The sequence below is a fragment of the Sturnira hondurensis genome, unplaced genomic scaffold, assembly GCF_014824575.4.
Source record: "Sturnira hondurensis isolate 20B ecotype Veracruz unplaced genomic scaffold, ASM1482457v3 Scaffold0008196, whole genome shotgun sequence".
NCBI lineage: Eukaryota > Metazoa > Chordata > Mammalia > Chiroptera > Phyllostomidae > Sturnira > Sturnira hondurensis.
Window position 1 is genome coordinate 10,900,105 of NW_028080827.1, and position 18,533 is coordinate 10,918,637.

The 18,533-nt window shown below is 35.4% G+C and overlaps 1 protein-coding gene across 5 annotated transcripts in view; it reads left to right on the forward strand.

Annotated features, from left to right (window-relative positions):
* TCF12 (transcription factor 12) overlaps positions 1–18,533 on the forward strand; it is a 366,824-nt gene that overhangs the window by 38,812 nt on the left and 309,479 nt on the right. Inside the window, exon 1 of one of the 5 annotated variants that reach the window (XM_037053972.1) lies at positions 11,056–11,163. The exons of the other annotated variants lie outside the window; for them this stretch is intronic. The gene's annotated coding sequence lies outside the window, so the exon portion shown is untranslated. Of the gene's footprint in view, positions 1–11,055; positions 11,164–18,533 lie in introns of those variants that run through there. 5 annotated transcript variants of the gene reach the window in all.

Consider the following 18,533-nt stretch of genomic DNA (forward strand, 5'->3'; position numbering starts at 1 on the left):
ACATGGGGAGGAATTGAAGTGCTGGCAACAGGATGAGTGCTGGGGGATAGCTTCCTGCAAAGGTCAGTCAGTGGCATTGTCCCCTCTCTCCCACACAGTTTTTGGGCCACAGAGCAGTGACACAGGTTGTACTGCTCAGGTGATTGTCTAAGGCTCTGCCCCATGTAACTTATAGGTGCATTTTTCTGCAATAGGCCATGCTACTAAGACAGGGAGGCAAAGTATTCCTACTTAATACATAGAAACAAACATAGGAAGCTGCCAAAATGAGGAAACAAAGAAATATGACCCAAATAAAAGAACAGAACAAAACTCCAGAAAAAGGACTAAACAAAATAGAAATAAGCAGCCTATCAGTTGGAGAGTTGAAAGCACTGGTTATCAGGAGGCTTCGGGAATTCACTGGGTACTTCAACAGCATAAAAAGGACCCAGGCAGAAATGAAGGTTACATTAAGTGAAATAAAGAAAAAAATCTACAGATAACCAACAGTGGAGGGGATGAAGCAAAGAATCAAATCAACAATTTGGAACACAAGGAAGAAAAAAAAAGTATTCAGTCTGAACAACAAGAAGAAAAAAGAATTTAAAGAAAAAAGAAAGAAAGAGAAAAGAAAGAATTTAATTTCTTTAAATTCTTTTAAAGAAAAAAGAATTTAAAAAAAATGAGGCTAGCCTAAGGAGCCTCTGACACATCTTTAGACGTACCAGCATCCGAATCATAGGGGTGCCAGAAGGAGAAGAAGAGCAAGAAATTGAAAATTTATTTGAACAAATAATGAAAGAAAACTTCCCTAATTTTGGTGAAAGTATTCTACATAAAAGTTCAGGAAGCACAGAGAGTCCCAGACAAGATGGACCCAACCAGAACCACAACAAGACACATAATTAAAGTGCCAAAGGTTTAAGATAAAGAGAGAATCTTAAAACCAGCAAGAGAAAAGCAGAGTTACCTACAAAGGAGTTCCCATAAGATTGGTGATTTCTGAAAAGAAACTTTGCAGGCTAGAAGGGACTGGCAAGAAGTATTCAAAGTGATGAAAAGCAAGGACCTATAACCTAGGTTACTCTATCCAGCAAAGCTTTTATTTAGAATTGAAGGGCAGATAAAGTGCTTTCCAGACAAGGTAAAACTAAAAGAGTACATCATCATCAAGTCATTATTATATGAAATACTAAAGGGAATTATACAAGAAAAAGAAGAAGATCAATGATGAACATTAAAATGGCAATAAATTCACAACTACCAGTCATCGAATGTAAATAACAAATTAAGCAAACACACAGAACAGGAGCAGAATCATAGATATGGGGATCATTTAAAGAGTTATCAGTTGGGAGGGGGAAGGTAGAGAAGGGGAGAAAAGTGGCAGGCATTAAGAAGCATAAATAGTACAAAATAGAGGGGTGTTAAGAACAGTATAGGAAGTGGAGCAGCCGAAGAACTTACATGTGTGACCCATAGACATGAACTCAGAGGGCTATTGCTGGAGAGAATGGGAGTACTGAGTGGATGAGGGCAGAGGGGAAAAATTGGGACAACTGTAATAGCATAGTAAATAAAATATATTTTTAAAAAAGTGTTGCTAATAAAAGAAACAAAGGGGAACCAATGGAAAATAGGCAGAAGACATGGATAGACCGTTCTCACAAAAAGCTATAAAAATTTCTGTTAAATGTATGAACATTCATTCATTGTCAATTATAATGAGAAATTCAAGTTGAGAATTGCACCGAGATGCCAGTTTTCACCTATGAGATTGGTAGAAACTTAGAATACAATGAAATACCCTGTTAGCTGTAAAGGAGGAGGTACTTTCATACTTTGTTGATGTTAGGTAATGTAAACTGGTAATTTGATCTGTATCCCGGTTGACACTGGACATCTCAAGAAGTCGCTTCCTTCCAGAGCAAGAGGACAGGGGAATGGAAGAGTTTACCACTTGGGTACATACAGCTGACCACTTCACTTGGTTCTTTCTCTTCCCACAAATTCCTGGGGTTAAAAAGGTGGGAATTCTACCCTTCTTTCTTTCTGAGTCTGTCTTAATTAAAACTCCATGGTCTTTCCCATCAAGACTGGCTTTTGAGATGCTCAACGCAGGCAAGTTAAGAAACACAAAAAATTCTTTCCCAAGACAGCAGCAGACCTATAAAATAGGAAATCATGTCTCTGATTGTGGGAAACTGAATATTAACTAATTTTGTCATGTTATCTTCCTTTGGTAGCAAATCATAATCTTCTTTTAAGGTAAGAGGATTCATCAGGCATATAAGTACAAATGTCAGGTGTTGAAAATATCAGCATTATTTTAATAATTGAATAAAATTATTCTCATTAACTGTGGTTTTCACAAGTCATGTGTTATATAATATGTACATGCAAAGAGACATGTTTTGGGGAGGAATTTAATCTGGAATTTATCAAAAAGAATGTGTACTTAGAATGAATCTAAACTATCACATGCTATGTAGCTACAAAGCTTCCACATTAACTCACAACCATTACATCTTGCACGCTCATGTAGTTGCATTGATGATTAATTTTTAGATCAATGATAATACAAGGAAAGTTAACCAGTGTGATTCAACCTGATTACCATGTCATCTCATTCAGAGTTATTTTGTTTGTGTTAGTTATTAGAACTGGAATAGGTAACTTAGTAAGTCTAGTTAAAAAGTGAGTTATCTTGTTGGTAGGAATGTAAAATGGTACACGCTACTTTGGGAAACAGCGTGGTGGTTCTTCAAAAGGTGGATGGATCATGGATTTACCATATGTGCCAGCCATTCCACTCCTAAATACAGTGGTACTTCAGTTCTCACCATTAATTTGTTCCAGAACTCGTGACTAGTGCCAAAACCTACGAGTACTGAATGATGAACCATTTTCTTTTGCAGGGCAGCGTTGTGACTCATACAAGTTCTAGCAAGTGCAGTGTGTTCCTAGCAAGTGTGACATGTCCTGAGCAAATGTTGAGTGCTGAAACATTTCTTTTTCTCATTGAAATGCGATGAGTACAGGGCTTGACGAGTTCAGGCTTCGGTTGAAGCCAGTGAGTACTGAGGTATGACTATATATACCCAAGAGAGTTGAAAACATATCCACTCAAAAACTAGTACACAGGTGTTTATAGCAGCATCTAATAATTTGATGTCACCAAAACAAGATTTAATTATTATATAACAACAATCATTAAAATACACACAATTCAGACATGTTTTCTTTCTCAAAAGGGGTATAATTATATATGATGGGGGACAACAAAATACTAATTTATTAAAAAATTCTGTATTCTTACATGTTTAAACTTCAGTCACCTTTAAAGTACTCTCCATTTCATGCAATATACCTATCAAGACTTTTTTCCATTGCTCAGAACAGTTTCTGAACTCCTCAATTTTGATGCCTTTTACTACTTCTGCCATTTTTTGTTTCACCTCTTCCAAGTCTGCAAAACATTTCCCTCTGAGGACTTATTTCACTGGAAAAAAAAAAGTCACTCAGGGCAAGATCAAATGAATAGGGAGGATAGGGCACCGGAGATCATGCCACTTTTGGTCAAAAACTGCTGAAAACTCAGTGCAGTGTGGGCAGGTATGTCAAAATAAATTGAATTCAATCTATTAATCACAAAAGATAGCTACAGACATGTTGTTTAACATTTGCACATAAGATTTTTTTGCTGTAGGTGGTCCTTTACTAACATTGTATCAATATTGCAAATGCTTTATTAAAAGAAAATCTAGGGGGATGTTTACAGAATTAAACTAAATGAATTTCAAGATCTACTATTCATAACAGCTAGAATGCTAATGTTTTAGCAAACGTATTTAATAAACATGTTCTGTAAATGACCAAACTATAAAAACAAAGATAGCATCTAAAATCTTTTTGCCATATCTTGCCAGGTTTAGTCAATGATAAACTTTTTGTTGCTCCCATCATATATAATATGTAATGACACCCCTTTTTGAGAAAGAAAATATGTCTGACTTGTGTGTATTTTAATGATCAGTTATGTAATAATTGAATTTTATTTTGGTGATTTCAAATTATTAGAGTCTCATCCTAAAACTCAGACACTAAAAATCACCTAGGAAGCAGATCCATGCAAGCAGCTGGTGTACAAGAATATGAAATAAATTAGTATATACACATATAATATTCATACACATACACTCACACACATCTCATCTATAATCACTTCTACAGATGAACTGACTTGACGAATAAATTGGCAGACGGAAGAAAGATGAGTTTATGTTGATACTTTAAATTCCACTGAAAACTACAGATTTCTACCTTCTGTCTTTCCCCACTTTTCACATTTAAAACTCCCTCCTCCTACAATTAGAAACCAGCATTCCATTAACCATACATTATTTATTTGCCTATTTGCTCAATTCTGGTATACAGAGAAAAGAGTAGTTTTGAATTTGCAAATCCACAGCTCTACACAGAAAAGGAAAGCCTACAAATCAAAGCTCAGTATTTTTTTTAGCTCTTTTTGTGTTCAAACTTAAGGCCATGCAGTCCAAAAACTATCCTCAAAAGTCATTTGTGTTGGCTGGCCTCCCCCAACCCACACATAATTATGTTATTTATTTGAAATCAGTTGAGCTCATTTGTTTGTTTTAGTTCATTTTCATTTTTGTTTTCTTTTTTCTAACTATATATACATATATTTTTAAATTTTATTTATTTATCTTTAGAGGGGAAGGAAAGGAGAGAGGGAGAGAAATATCAATGTATGGTTGCCTTTCATGTATCCCCTGCTGGGAACTGGCCTGCAACCCAGGCATGTGCCCTGACTGGGAATTGAACCACCATTGTCTGTTTCGCAGGCCCGAGCTCAATCCACTGAGCTACACCAGCCAGGGCTATATTTTTTAAATGTGTCAGGTGTTATCGTAATTCTGAAAGTCAGAACCTTGCAAAAAGGTATACTCAATGTCACTATTGCCTCCATTCCTTGATATTTTTTGTCATTTAGTCACTTTTTAAATTTTTTTAATTAGTTGGCATATAACACTATGTTAGTTTCAGGTATACACCCCAATGATTAGACATTATATAAATTACTAAGTGATCATCCCAATAAATTCTGCACCCATTTGACACCATACACAGTTATTTAAATATTATTGACTATATTCCCTATGCTGTACTTTATTCCTCATGACTATTCTGTAACAATTTGTACTTCTTAATCCTTTCACTTTTTTCACCCATACTCTCAAACACCCTCCCTCCCATTAGACAACTGTCAAAATGTTCTCTATATCTATGACTCTATTTCTGTTCTGCTTGTTAATTTGTTTTTACATTCGACTGTTGATCATATGTATTTATTGTCATTTTATTGTTCATATTGTTTACCTTTTTTTTTCTTAAAGAAAACCCTTGAACATTTCATATAATACTGGTTTGGTGGTGGTAAACTCCTTTAAATTTTTCTTGTCCATCATTTTGAGTATTTCTTGCCATTCCCTTCTGGACTGCAGTTTCTGTTGAGAAATCAGCTAACAGTCTTATGGGAACTCTCCAGTAGGCAACTAACTGCTTTTCCCTTGCTGCTTTTAAGATTATCATTTTGTCTCTAATCTTTTATATTTTAATTATGATGTGTCCTGGTGTGGGTGTCCTATGTCTCCACATTTTGGCTGCTTCCCTAAGTTTGTTTCTAGGTATTAGGTGGAGCTGCTACATGTCCTGGACTTGATAGACTGGCTTTGTGTTAATAGGTGTCCAGTAGGGCCCAGCTGCACTGCCTCTCCAGTCACCCGACCTGAGTGCTCCAGGTGCACTCCCATGTGTGGCTATCTATACTCTCCCGCCGTAGTTGAGCCTTGATTGTTGTTGGCATCACTGGGAGAACCAGCTGCAACTACAGAGGAGGAGCTACTGTGCAGGAGCCAACCCTATAAAGCAGGACTTCAGTGGGACTTCACTCCTCACCGAGTTTACTCCTTGAAAGTGTTACTCATGGAAGTGGTAGGGTTATAATCCAGTGTAGTCTGAAGCTGTTTACTAGGTGCACAGGGTCTGAGGCCTCCCAGGAGGTGAAAGACCAGCCACTGACTGTGCCCTGCCTGGGGCCACCTGGCATGAACCACAGAGCAATCTGCAGATGGCTGCTACTTGTGTTGGTCCTGAAGGTGCCCAGGAGAGGGAATGTAATCCAAAGCTGGCTACTACTAGTGACAGGCCTAAGGTCACTTAGCAAGAGGTACTGGGCACACCAAGGCCAGATGCTGCTTGCTTGCAATTTGTGAACCTTCAAGAGACTTTAGAAAAGACCACAAGAGCCAAGGCAGGCAGTTTGTATGGAAAAACCACTGGAAACAGCTTACATGGGCCCACAAGTTGGGTGGAGTGGGATCTCAGGGAACCAACAAGGTGGGGCAAACAGTGGGCCAGGTTGATACAGACTCAAATATGGCACCCATCTATCAGCTCTGTGGGGGTGGGGGTCTCAGAAAAGAAACAATGGCCCTGGCTGGTGTAGCTCAGTGGATTGAGAGCGGGCCTGCGACTCAGACGATCGCAGTTCAATTCTCAGTCGGGGCACATGCCTGGGTTGCAGGCCAGCTCCCAGCAGGGGACGCACGAAAGGCAACCATACATTGATATTTCTCTCCCTCTCTCCTTCCCTTCCCCTCTAAAGATAAATAAATAAAATCTTAAAAAAAAAAGAAAGAAAAAAAAAGAAAAGAAACAATGGCAACTGCCAGCACTTTCATAAGACAGAAAGCTGCCTCTCCAGCTCTCATCCCAATGCCAGGCAGTGCTGTTCCTCCTTGTTATGTCCCTGTTTCCTTTTGAGCTTATGTCCCTGTAGTGGAGCTCAGAGAGAATATGTATATGAGTAAATCCATGCACTGGCTCTTTAAGAGGAACTGCCTAGGACTCCTGAAGCCTCTAACTCAGCCTCAATCACCAATCCCCACTAGTTTTCACAGCCAGAAGTTATAGGAACTTCTCTTCCTGGCACTGGAACCCTGGGCTGGGGGGGCCATGTTGTGGGGCTAGAACACCTCACTGCTCAAGGCAGACCTCTGCAGCTGAGATCTCCTTCCCAGTTTTTATCCACCACATATAGGTGTAGAGCTAGTCCATTCCCCTAGGGCATCTCCGCCCTTTCTACCAATCTCAAATGTAGCTTCTTTAAATCCCTAGTTACTGGATTTCCATTCAGCTAGATTTCAGGTAGTTCTAAATGATGATAGTTCTGCAGTTTAATTCTGATGTGGTTGTGGGAAGATTCAAGCACTGCATATACCCAAAGCATCATATTGACCAAAAGTCCCCTCCTCCATTCTTTTAATCCCATTACAATCCCTTATCATTGTATCCTGTTTCTACTCACTTTGTCTGTGGTTTCTAGTTTATTCTTCCTACATTTCATTGCAGACATATATTTTCTTGTGTTGGCTTCTTTCTTATAAAAGGCAGTACAGGTGCACTTTTGTACTTTGCTTGCGATATTTAAACAAAAATTCCTAGAAATCACTCTGTATCAATTCACAGGTTTCCTCATTCTTTTACATACATGCATTGTATAGATGTATGATAGCTTATTTATTCACTATCCTCTGTATTGACATTTCAGTTGATTCTAATATTTTGCAACTACAAATAATGCTGCAATAGTCTTGTCCATATGTATTCTTGTATTGCTAGGGGAAAATCTTCAGGATAAATTTTCAGAAGTGGAATTGTTGGTCAAAAAGTAAAGGCACATGCAGTTTTGCTAGGTACTGTCTAAATTCCTTCCAAAAGAGTTGTACCAATTTGTACTCTCACCAACAATATATAAGAATGGGTCGCAAATATTTTAGTGAGAGGGAGAAAAAACTTATTAGTCCCTAACTAGAGATAACTCACATCTCTTATAGTAACTTGAGGTATAATTCACATATTTAAAGTGTGCAATTTAATAATTTTTTTGTATATTCATAGTTATGCAACCATCAAATCACCACTATCAGTTTTAGAACATTTTCATCATACAACATCCCCAAGAAACCCACATTAATGAACAGTCATTCCAGTCATCCATGAACAGTCATTCATGAACAGTCATTTAGAATCTCATTCTAAAAAATTGAATTACCTAATAAAGTCTTCCTTGCCTTCTCTATTAACTGAATATGTTAAAAATATGGTAGTAGCCTAAATCTTTTTTGTTTATATAATATAAGGAAATTTGAAGCATTATGGCAGATATTGATACATAATTACAAGTAACAATTTTAATAAAACTTTTTTTAGAAGGTTTTTTCTTTTGCATAAATTGAGGCCTCTATGTTACTTCTTACTGAAAGTAACTAGAAATACTTGGAAACAATGGCTGGAGAAAATGTACGAGATAAGCTTGCAGCATCTTGTCATACCAGATAATAAGGAAGCTTCAGAGAGTACTAGGGTTTTGTCAGAAAGACTCAGGGTCCAATTTGAGGAGCTTCCTAGTGTCAGAAAATGGGACAGAGTGAGCTTCAACAATAATATCTACAATTGGTTGAGACATAGCCTATATCAGTTTGTCCCAATAGATGAGTTTATATTGACTTAAAAATGATTGGTAGAGGATGTTAGTGAACCAGTCATTGTTTTTAGAAGTTGAAAATGGAAGGAAAGAATTGCGTATTTGTTGCTTTTTCTGGAACTGTACCATTCGGCAACTAAGTAGTAGATGGGGGAAGCTTATTTTTGTAGAATTATTCTAGCAGTGGAATGGGAAGGGAATTACAAAATTAGAATATCACCACTTCATAAGTCCTAATATATTAATGAATGGAAGCATTGAACTCATGGATGTTCATCATCAGGGAAAGATAGCCGAAACATTTGTTTCCTGATAGAAGACAAAATACTCCCCATGACGTAGTCTTATCCCATTCCTGAAAAAAATAATTGAATCTTAATTTTATCTAAAGCATCTAAATTCAACTACTAACTTAAAGAAAACACAGAAGAAGAAAAGGTTAACTAACAGGAAGGAAGTATCAGAAAAATCCAAATTGTGGGAAACTCCACAGAACAACCTATCGGTTTATTCCCTTTCCTCCCAAAATCTCAAAAAAAAAGAAACACCAACTAACCTAGAAGGGAACACATTTAAAATTTTAAATTGGTTAAAATTAAATACAGTAGAAAATACAGACCCTTATTTGCACTAGCCAAATTTCAAGTTCTTAACCACCCTATGGCTGGTGGCTATCATATTTATATTTGAGAAACATTTCCATAATGCAGAAAGTTCTTTTGGATAGGTATATTAGTTTTCCCAGGGCTTCCATAACAAATTATCACAAACTGAATGGCTTAAAATAACAGAAATTTATTCTCTGACAGTTTTGGAGGCCAGAAGTTCAAAATCAGTGTGTTGGCAGGGCCACGCTCCCTGTGAAAGCTCTAGGGGTGTATCCTTCCTTGCCTCTTAGAGCTTCTGGTGGCACTGTGATGTTTCTTACTTTGTGGCAGCATACTCCAGTCTCTACCTGCAACTTCACCTAGCTTTTCCCCCTGTGTCTCAAATTTCTCTCTCTCATAAGGACATCGGTCATTTAATTTAGTGTCTATTCTGAATCTAGGATGATTGTATGTTGAGATCCTTAACCTAATTACCCTTGGAAAGACCCTCTTTTTTAAAAAATGTTTTTGCTCTTTAATTTTATTTCTTTTTTATTGCTTTTATTTTTATTTATTTTTAAGATTTTATTTATTTATCTTTAGATAGGAAGGGAAGGAGAGGGGGAGAGAAATATCAATGTATGGTTGCCTCTCATGTGTCCCCCGCCCGGAACTGGTCCGCAACCCAGGCATGTGCCCTGACTGGGAATCAAACCGCGATCATGTAGTTCGCAGGCCCGCACTCAATCCACTGAGCTACACCAGCCAGGCAGAAAGACCCTCTTTCCAAATAATTTCACATTTATAGGCATACTGGGTGTTAGACATAGGCATAATTTTGGGGGAGGTACAGTTTTAACCCACTCAATATTAAATAGTGGTACTAAAAATTAGAAGGGACCTAAGAGACTGATATATTAAATAGTAGGAATGTCTGGACTTTATTTAGATACTGATGTAAATAAACAGATTATAAAATTAAAATTATGAGATGATTGCACATTTGAACCCTGGATATTTATATTAAAGACTTTTTGTTAACTCTTTTATGTGTGATGATGGTATTATAATTATGTTTTAAAAAAGAGTCTTTATCTTTTAGAGGTATAGCTATATTTATAGTTTAGATGAAATAATGTATTAGAGGTTCTTCAAACTAATACCTGAATGAGGAAGTGGGCAGGGGTGTAGATTAGGCCCTGCAAGCTACAGTCCATTTACTTTGCAACCTGTTTTTGTAAATAAAGTTTTATTAAAATATAGTCATATCCATTCATGGGCCTATGAAAACCTGAAATGTTTACTGTGTGATATTTCACTGAAAAAGTTTGTTGACCTCTGTAAAGATGAAATAAGGTAGACCATGAAATGGTAATAGTTAAAGCTGCTTCCTTTTTATATATGTTTGAAATTTTCTGCGTTAAACTTTCTGAAAAATAATAGTTAACTGTCTTAATTTAGGGTAAGAAATAGCCTAAAAAGAGAGAGAAAATCAAAAGAAAATATGAAAAACATGTATTTTATAAAGAGGCAGTTATCTTTAATATTTTATTTCTTAAATGGATTTAGTATGATAACATTTGTTAAATCTGAGTGGTGGGTACATGAGTTTTACATTATTTTGTATTAATTTGTATGCTAAAATATTTTTAATTAAAAAAAGCCAAACATTATACATAAGTTAAAATGTGTAAGGGCAAACTATGCAATTAGGAAAGTATTTTCAATATATAACAATGGATTTGAGAACTTTAATACATTGTAGCCCATATAAACTATCAAGAAAAAAATGTTTGTTAAAAATTGAAAAATTAGGAAAGGACATGTGGTATTTTCCAGAGAAAGGCAACTGGCCAAGGTGTATATGGAAAAAACTTTTTTTCCCTTTTTTAATCCTCACTTGAAGATACTTTTTTGTTGATTCTAGAGAGAGAAGGAGGGGAAGAGTGAGAGAGAGAGAGAAAGAAAGAGAGACAGAGACAGACAGACATCAATTGGGTTGCCTCCTGGATGTGCCCCTACCAGGTATCAAACCAAAACCTAGGTGTATGCCCTGACTGGGTATCAAACCTGCAACGTTTTTTGGTGTATGTGATAATGCTCTGACCAACTGAGCCACCCAATCAGGGCAGGAAAAATGTTTTGTTTCATCTCTTCTCATCCCCCCCCCACCCCCTTTTCTGCTATCCTCTTCCCTCCTCTCCCCAACTGTAATCAGGAAATGGTTAGTTTAAAAAAAATTAGAATTAAAAACTATATCCCTCTAGCCCTGGCTGGTGTGCCTTAGTGGATTGAGTGTTGGCCTGTGAACCAGAGGGTCGCCAGTTTGATTCCCAGTCAGGGCACTGCCTGGGTTCTGGACCAGGTCCCCAGTAGTGGGAACATGAGAGGCAACCACACATTGATGTTTCTCTCCCTCTCTTCTTCCCTTCCCCTCTCTCTAAAAGTAAATAAAGTATTTTAAAAAACTATATCCTTCTATATACACATAATAAACTGTGTGTCTGTATAGAGGGAGTTGTTTGTAACTTTGTTTTTTTGTGTGTATTTTCATTAATTGTTTTGAATATAATATTTTAGTGTAAGCTGAAGTTTATGAACTTCAACAAATAGAAGAAGGGTAATCTACAGGGTCTGGCACAAATAACACCCCTGGTTTGTTTATTACAGAAGCTTTTATTACAAAATCATAAGCATGTCTGTTATATAACAATTTCATACTCAAGCACACCACAGCACATTTTAGGTGAACTGTTCAAATTAAAACTATAAATTATTTCATCCATATTATTACCCCACCAACCACACTCAAGCAGGCCTTACTTCTGCCAGATCCTATATTTTTGGTAACTGAGTTTATTGGTTAACTGTTAGAAATTTCTGTCTGTACATGTGTTTAATGTCTTATGTATACTGATTGTTGAGATATTTTTCTTTTTTAAAAATATTTTTTAATTTAATTATTGTTCAAGTACAGTTTTTTGTCTTTTACTCCCATCCCAGCCCACCCCTGCAGCGCTCCCCACCTTCCTCCCTTCTAGTAAACTTTAGTACACATGAGAATCACCTAGAGGGCTTATTAAAACACAGACTACTTGACCCCATCCACAGAGTTTTTGATGTAGTGGGTTTGGAATGGGGAGGAAGGAGGGTTTGTGTTTTTAACAAATTCACCTGTGATTTGGTGCTGCTAGTTGAGGGAACACACTTTGATAAACCTCTGCTCTACTATTTTTTTTTAAAGGAAAGAAAAGGTATGTATATATAGCAACTAAGATCTGTCTTTGCATAAAGAAGTTATTCTTATTTTGGCTTATGATTAGTTAAATGGATATGAAAAGTCATTCATATTATAGAGAATCATTTGGAACCTTAAGCCTTGTGTTTGTAACTTACACAGCTTTGATCCTTTGATTTAGGCCTAGCTTTTTCTGAATAGAAATGGACTCTTTGTGGTACTGGGTTGGTCAAAAACTCCATATGAATTTTTTGTAAAATGAAAAGCACACTTTTCATTTTCAACAATAACTTTTATCGATTAGGGTATTTTAAGTATTCCGGCTGTCTTCCATGTGGTATAATGTTGATTGTTCTCAGTTAATTTCTCAATTTGATCACTATCAATTTCAACTGGTCTAGCATCATCTAGTGAGAAATCTCTAGCACGATACTTTGCAAGCTACTTTTGACGTGGTCCATCAGTCACAGCATCTTCTCCATACAGTGCACAGATCTTTCTTTGTATTTCAGTGGTGTTTTTGCCTTTCTTGAAATAATAAAGCATAATATGCAGAAAACGTTGCATATTTTCTTTCATTTTCAGTATTAAAGTGGCTACACAAAAATTTACCAGTTTTGATACTTTTTAAAAAATGCAGTGTGATATGACAGCTGTCACAATACAGTCTAACAAAATTGTTTCAAATATAGTTAAAGACATCTAAGCTCTACTAGAGTCATTTTATGGAAAAAACCAAATGAACTTGTTGGCAAACTTAATATATTGAGTAGTAGTGTTATTTAGATAAATAAGAATGAATTTCAGAGTAAGTAGATGGAATACAAAGAACAAGCGAAGCAAAAAAAATGTTTGATTCTGCTAAAATAAGATCAAGAAGGCAAATACATTTTTAGGGAAATACTTGTTTGGTAAACTTATTTTAAGAATAAAGGGGATGATAAAGCTAAATTCACCATCCCAGCTAAATACTCTCTCAGAGGAGAGTATTTATAGTCCATTATTTACATTATAGTCTATACCTTACATATGTGATATAAATAAATATTCTTTTCTTTTTAGTATTCAGTATGAATACCAAAATATTAAAGCAAAGTGTTCTATTTTCTTCATAGAAAAACTTATGAAGAATATAGCTCCCTTAGGTTCTTTAGTTGGGTCTGCTGAATACCTTAGGTATTTTTAAATTTTATTTATTTATCTTTAGAGGGGGAGGGAAGGAGAGAGGAAGAGAAACATTAATGTATGGTTGCTTTTTGTGCATCCCCTGCTGGGAACTGGCCCCTGCAGGGAACTGGCCTGCAACCCAGGCATGTGCCCTGACTCGGAATCGAACCGCGATCGTCTGGTTCTCAGGCTCACGCTCAATTTACTGAGCTACACCAGCCAGGGCATTGAATCATGTTTTTTATATGTCAGAGTTTTATTACTTTGGTTTTCTGTTGATTTCAGTTTCTCTCCATTGACTTTTTTGAGTCTCCAAACAAATTTTCTTATTTAATTTAGTTTATACCATAAGTCATTCAGTATTTTTTGCTTGTTGTGAACCATCCATTCTTGAGAATGGGGAATGATAGAGGAAATAGACACTGACTTATCATGTGAGCATATTTGGAAGTATTTTTAGGAAGCAGAGTATTCCTGACAGAAACACATTGAATAGTTATGGAGAAATGATAGTAAGAAAGTGTGTGGCTGAGAAGGAATCCGTCAAAGTTTTTATATAGTTCTTTGTTATTTTGTCACCTGATGGTAAAAGAGATTGTGCATCAAGATCCCTAGTTAAGTGTCCTGAATTCTTTATTTCCTTAATTTTCAAAATATGTATTTGAAAAAGGACTTTTACCAGTGATATACGAAAAGACAACCCATTTTTTTAAAAAGGGATTAAAGGATCTAGACACGAACAAAGATGTGTGAAAGGCCAGAAACACTTGTGATCATATTCAGTGTCATTAGCATTGTTACTAGAGAAAGGAACATTAAAACCACAGTGAGATACACCACACACTGATTTGAATGGCTAAATTAAAAAACAGCAACAGCAATAAATGATAATACCAAAGGTTGTTGAGCAACTGGAACTCTTCATATGTTGCAATGAGAAATGAAAAAAAATGATGTAGCCACCACGGAAAACAGTTTGGCAGTTTCTTGTAAAGTGACACATGACCCAATATTTCCACTTTCTGGAATTTATCCAAGAGGGATGAAAATGTACATGTACAATTTTTTTCCAGGATGTTCGTAGAGCCTTATTAATAATAATACCAAATGGGAAACAACCTAAGTATTTATCAACTCGTGAATAGATTTAAGAAATTATACCACAATATGGATATATCATGGTCGAATCTCAAAATCCTTAAGCAAATGAGAAAAGATGCTATACTATATAGGAGTCCATCTACATGAAATGTCTGTAGCCTAATGATTCTTGTATGTTTTTCTGCCACCTAGGTGATGGTTGTTGACTTTACTATTTAATTTTAGTATACTGATTTGTGATATAACTTTGTTCTTCATCCTAGGTTGATGGTTTATTATATTGATAGGTATTTTCCAGATGTCTGAAACCTATCATGTAGTGCTTAGAACACTTTGAGTTTTAGAGTTATTTGCATATTGATGCTAATTGAAACCTCAAGAATATGTAGTTGTTTGTGGAGAATGAAAATAGCTATGGGAGTATAACATTGTTATAGTAAAAACTCACGTGGTTGTAGAAGAGGCTCCGCTTAGGCTGGTTCAAGTAAAGATATTTAAATCTCAGAAGTTTAACATGAAAACAAATACAGTTAGGTCTTACAGTAATTAAAAAATAGGAACAAGAATCTGTTTTCTCTGCCCTTTAGGGGTCATAGAGTCTCTTGATTCAGTTTCCCAGGTGATGTCTGCTCTTTGCTCCTGTTCCTTTTACTGACCAGCTTCCTATGCTTATTTATTGCTTTTCTTAAATTCATAAGACCTCCAACTTAATCACTTGTCTTTCTGTCTGCTCCATTGGTTTAATTTGCAAGAGAGAACATTTGGTGATAAATGAGCCTACAGACTGACTAGTCTTGGATTGGCTGCCCATTTCTCATTTAGTTAGTTGGGGTGAGGGACATGATTGTTATCTGGTACCAACATGGCTGCCTAGGGATACCTATATCACTGGGGCTCTGAGTGAGGGTTTTGTATACGTATTGTAAAAGTAATTACGTTAATTCTCTATATTGTAGGTTACTTTGGTTACTTTTATGCATGTTCAGTAACAGACATTTTTGCACTACTATTATAGAAACATACAGTGTCAGGTGATGGTAATACCAAATAGGGGCTCAGAGTTGGATTTTTATCTCCAAGACAAACAACGTGTCCTTGAGTAAGTTTCTTAAAATGCCAAAGTACCAGTCTTTAAAATGAGAGCCATGTGCTATTTCATTGTGTCACCCCAGATAGTGTACAAGAAAGTACTAGTAAAAAAGTATGAAGTATAATGAAAATATAATGGTTTTTATTAGACTGCTTCATCACCTTCAATTCTAGTATAATCTTTATGTTTAAAAGACTCTTATTTTTTTGTAACTATTCCATCCTAGGATGATGTATTATCTTCTTGAAACTTAACCTTTGCTTTCTTTTCACTTAGACATAAAGTTTTGTTGTGAGTTTTAACTGTACTGATCTCTTAATTATTCTGCTAGGTTCTTTGACATTCTTTTGCCTTTCTGTGTTTATTTTAACTTTTTTTCTGTAACATTTGAACTTGCACCCAAATATTTGAAGGTATAATTTTGTACATAAGCATTTTTGTACATACCACTCACTTCCTTTATTTTTTAAACTAAAATTGACCTTTTTGATACTGTTTTGTATTAATTTAAGTTTACATTTATATGTATCTTGTTTACTATACGTATAGTTAGGGATACTGAAATTTGCAAAATGGCAGTTTATAAAATGATTTGAAGAAGCATATATATTAATTTTTTTAAATTTTCAACCTTACAAAAGCAGTACATATACACATATACATTACATAAAGTTGAAAAATATAAATAAGCAAAAATAAAAACCATATTTCCACCACCTAGAGATGACACTGTTAATACTTTAGTATATATTCTTCTAGATATTTTCCTATGTAAATGTATGCACATACATGCATTTCTTTACTAAAATTATGCCATACATTATTATACATATTATTTTAGTGTATATATTTTGGACATTAATAGCTGCCCAAGTGAAGCATATGCTTTTTTAGTTAACATTTTCTGCTTTTTCATGTCGGAAGACTTTCATTCTATGTAATACACAATTTTTATATATTTTTTCAGTTTTCTGCAAAATAGTATTTGAAGTTTATCATCCAAAACAGGTTTAATCTAGATGACTCATTGCATTTGATAATTATTACCCCTTAAGTATTTTGAAATCTAGCAGAGTCCCTTCCCTTCCCTTTTTCATGGCACTGACTTTTTTATTAGACTTTGCCTTTTGTTGTACACATCTGGTTTTTGTGTTTTTTTTTTTTTGTGGGGAAATTGGGGGAGCATATTTGGTTGTTTCCCATTGCTGCTGTTTAGCTCATTCCTCTATATCTTGTTTTACCGCCACCCCACCTAGCTTTCTATATCTTTTATTTTAAGTAAGTTTATAATTTCAAATATAGCTAAAATACAGGTGCAGAGCTTTATTTTGAAGAGAAATTATAAACTTCTCCTCAATCAACTAGATCATAATCTTCATCTTTTTGTTCAAAGAGTAGAAAAGATGAGTTTTCATAAGTTAACTTATATGCACAAGTTTCTTAATTTTGGATAAATTAATAAAAAGGAAATCTAGATTCACTCATGTCCACAAATACTGTTATCTGCAGTCTATGATAATTGGGTGTAAATTCACGTTATCTCTAGGGTTTTCTTTAAAGATATTTAAAACATTTAAATTAACATTCCCTTAAAAAATAAAATGTAGTGTGTGAGCAAAGAAAAAGCTTTGGAAAATCTTCACTTAGTGATTCTGATCATTTTCTTTGCTTTTCAAAATCAAGGCAGGAGCATAGCTGAGCTCTCTGACCTGGATCAAAATATTCTTTCCAAATCTAAATTCCCTTCTACATCAGACATAGATAGAGGAGTCCTGTTACTAATGCCTGGTTTTAATTTTCTTTCTCAAGCCTGAATTACAAAAGCCTCTGTGCCTTTTTGGTCATCTACTCTGTCTTACATATTTTAAAACAATCTTTAGGTACCTCATTTAAAAAAATGTGCCTTATTTGAATAATTGGATTTGACTCTTAGTTGAGGTAAATGCAGTCAGAAGTGAATATGCTTGTGTATAATTAATTAACTGCCCATTAGCAGGTAAGGAGAGTTTATAGTTAGGAAAGATAGTGTATATATTTATATGTATTATATTATTATATTGAGGTATAAAGAGTGATCTTGATTTTTTCAGTTACAAAAGCAGTATTACAGGAGCAAAACAAAAGAAAAATTTCTTCCATTTAACTTAATTAAGTAGTTTAATTTTTATTTATTTAAAATGATCTTTCAGTTTTCTCAAGAAAAGTGGATTTTTCTTTATACACATGATGTAAATGAATTACCCAGTTATATGAGGATATTGCTCAGTAACAGTCCAAATTACTCTCATTTACTCTGATCATTGACCCCAACATCCTTAGAATATGATATCATTTTAGAAAGTAGGGGATAAAAAGGACATCTGTGCTAATAGCATCCATGGTGGGAGGTTGCCTAGTCTACAAAAAATTATTGCTATTTCATTGCCCTTCCACCCAAGTCCAGTTCAGGAAATATTTGTTGAGTATCTTTCATTTGTATTTGAGTACTCTTAGTGGTTTGGCTCAGCCTCAAGTTAGAACACTGACTGTTGTGGAGTAAGTCAATCACTTTTACAATTACACGTTTATCCTTCAGTCATAAAAAGAACAGTTCCTTTTACTACTGAAGCTCACCAAGTGTTCACCAAATCTTAGTGTAGGATGTGATGAACAACCAGAAGGACTATCAAGTGTTGGTGGGAAAGGAGATAAAAGGATAAGTCATCCCTAGTGGGCAGAGCTCAGAATACATTGATTTCAGTTAACATTTTGGAAACATCCTCCTCTTCTCATCCTCCTGAATGTTGACTTGGAAACTTT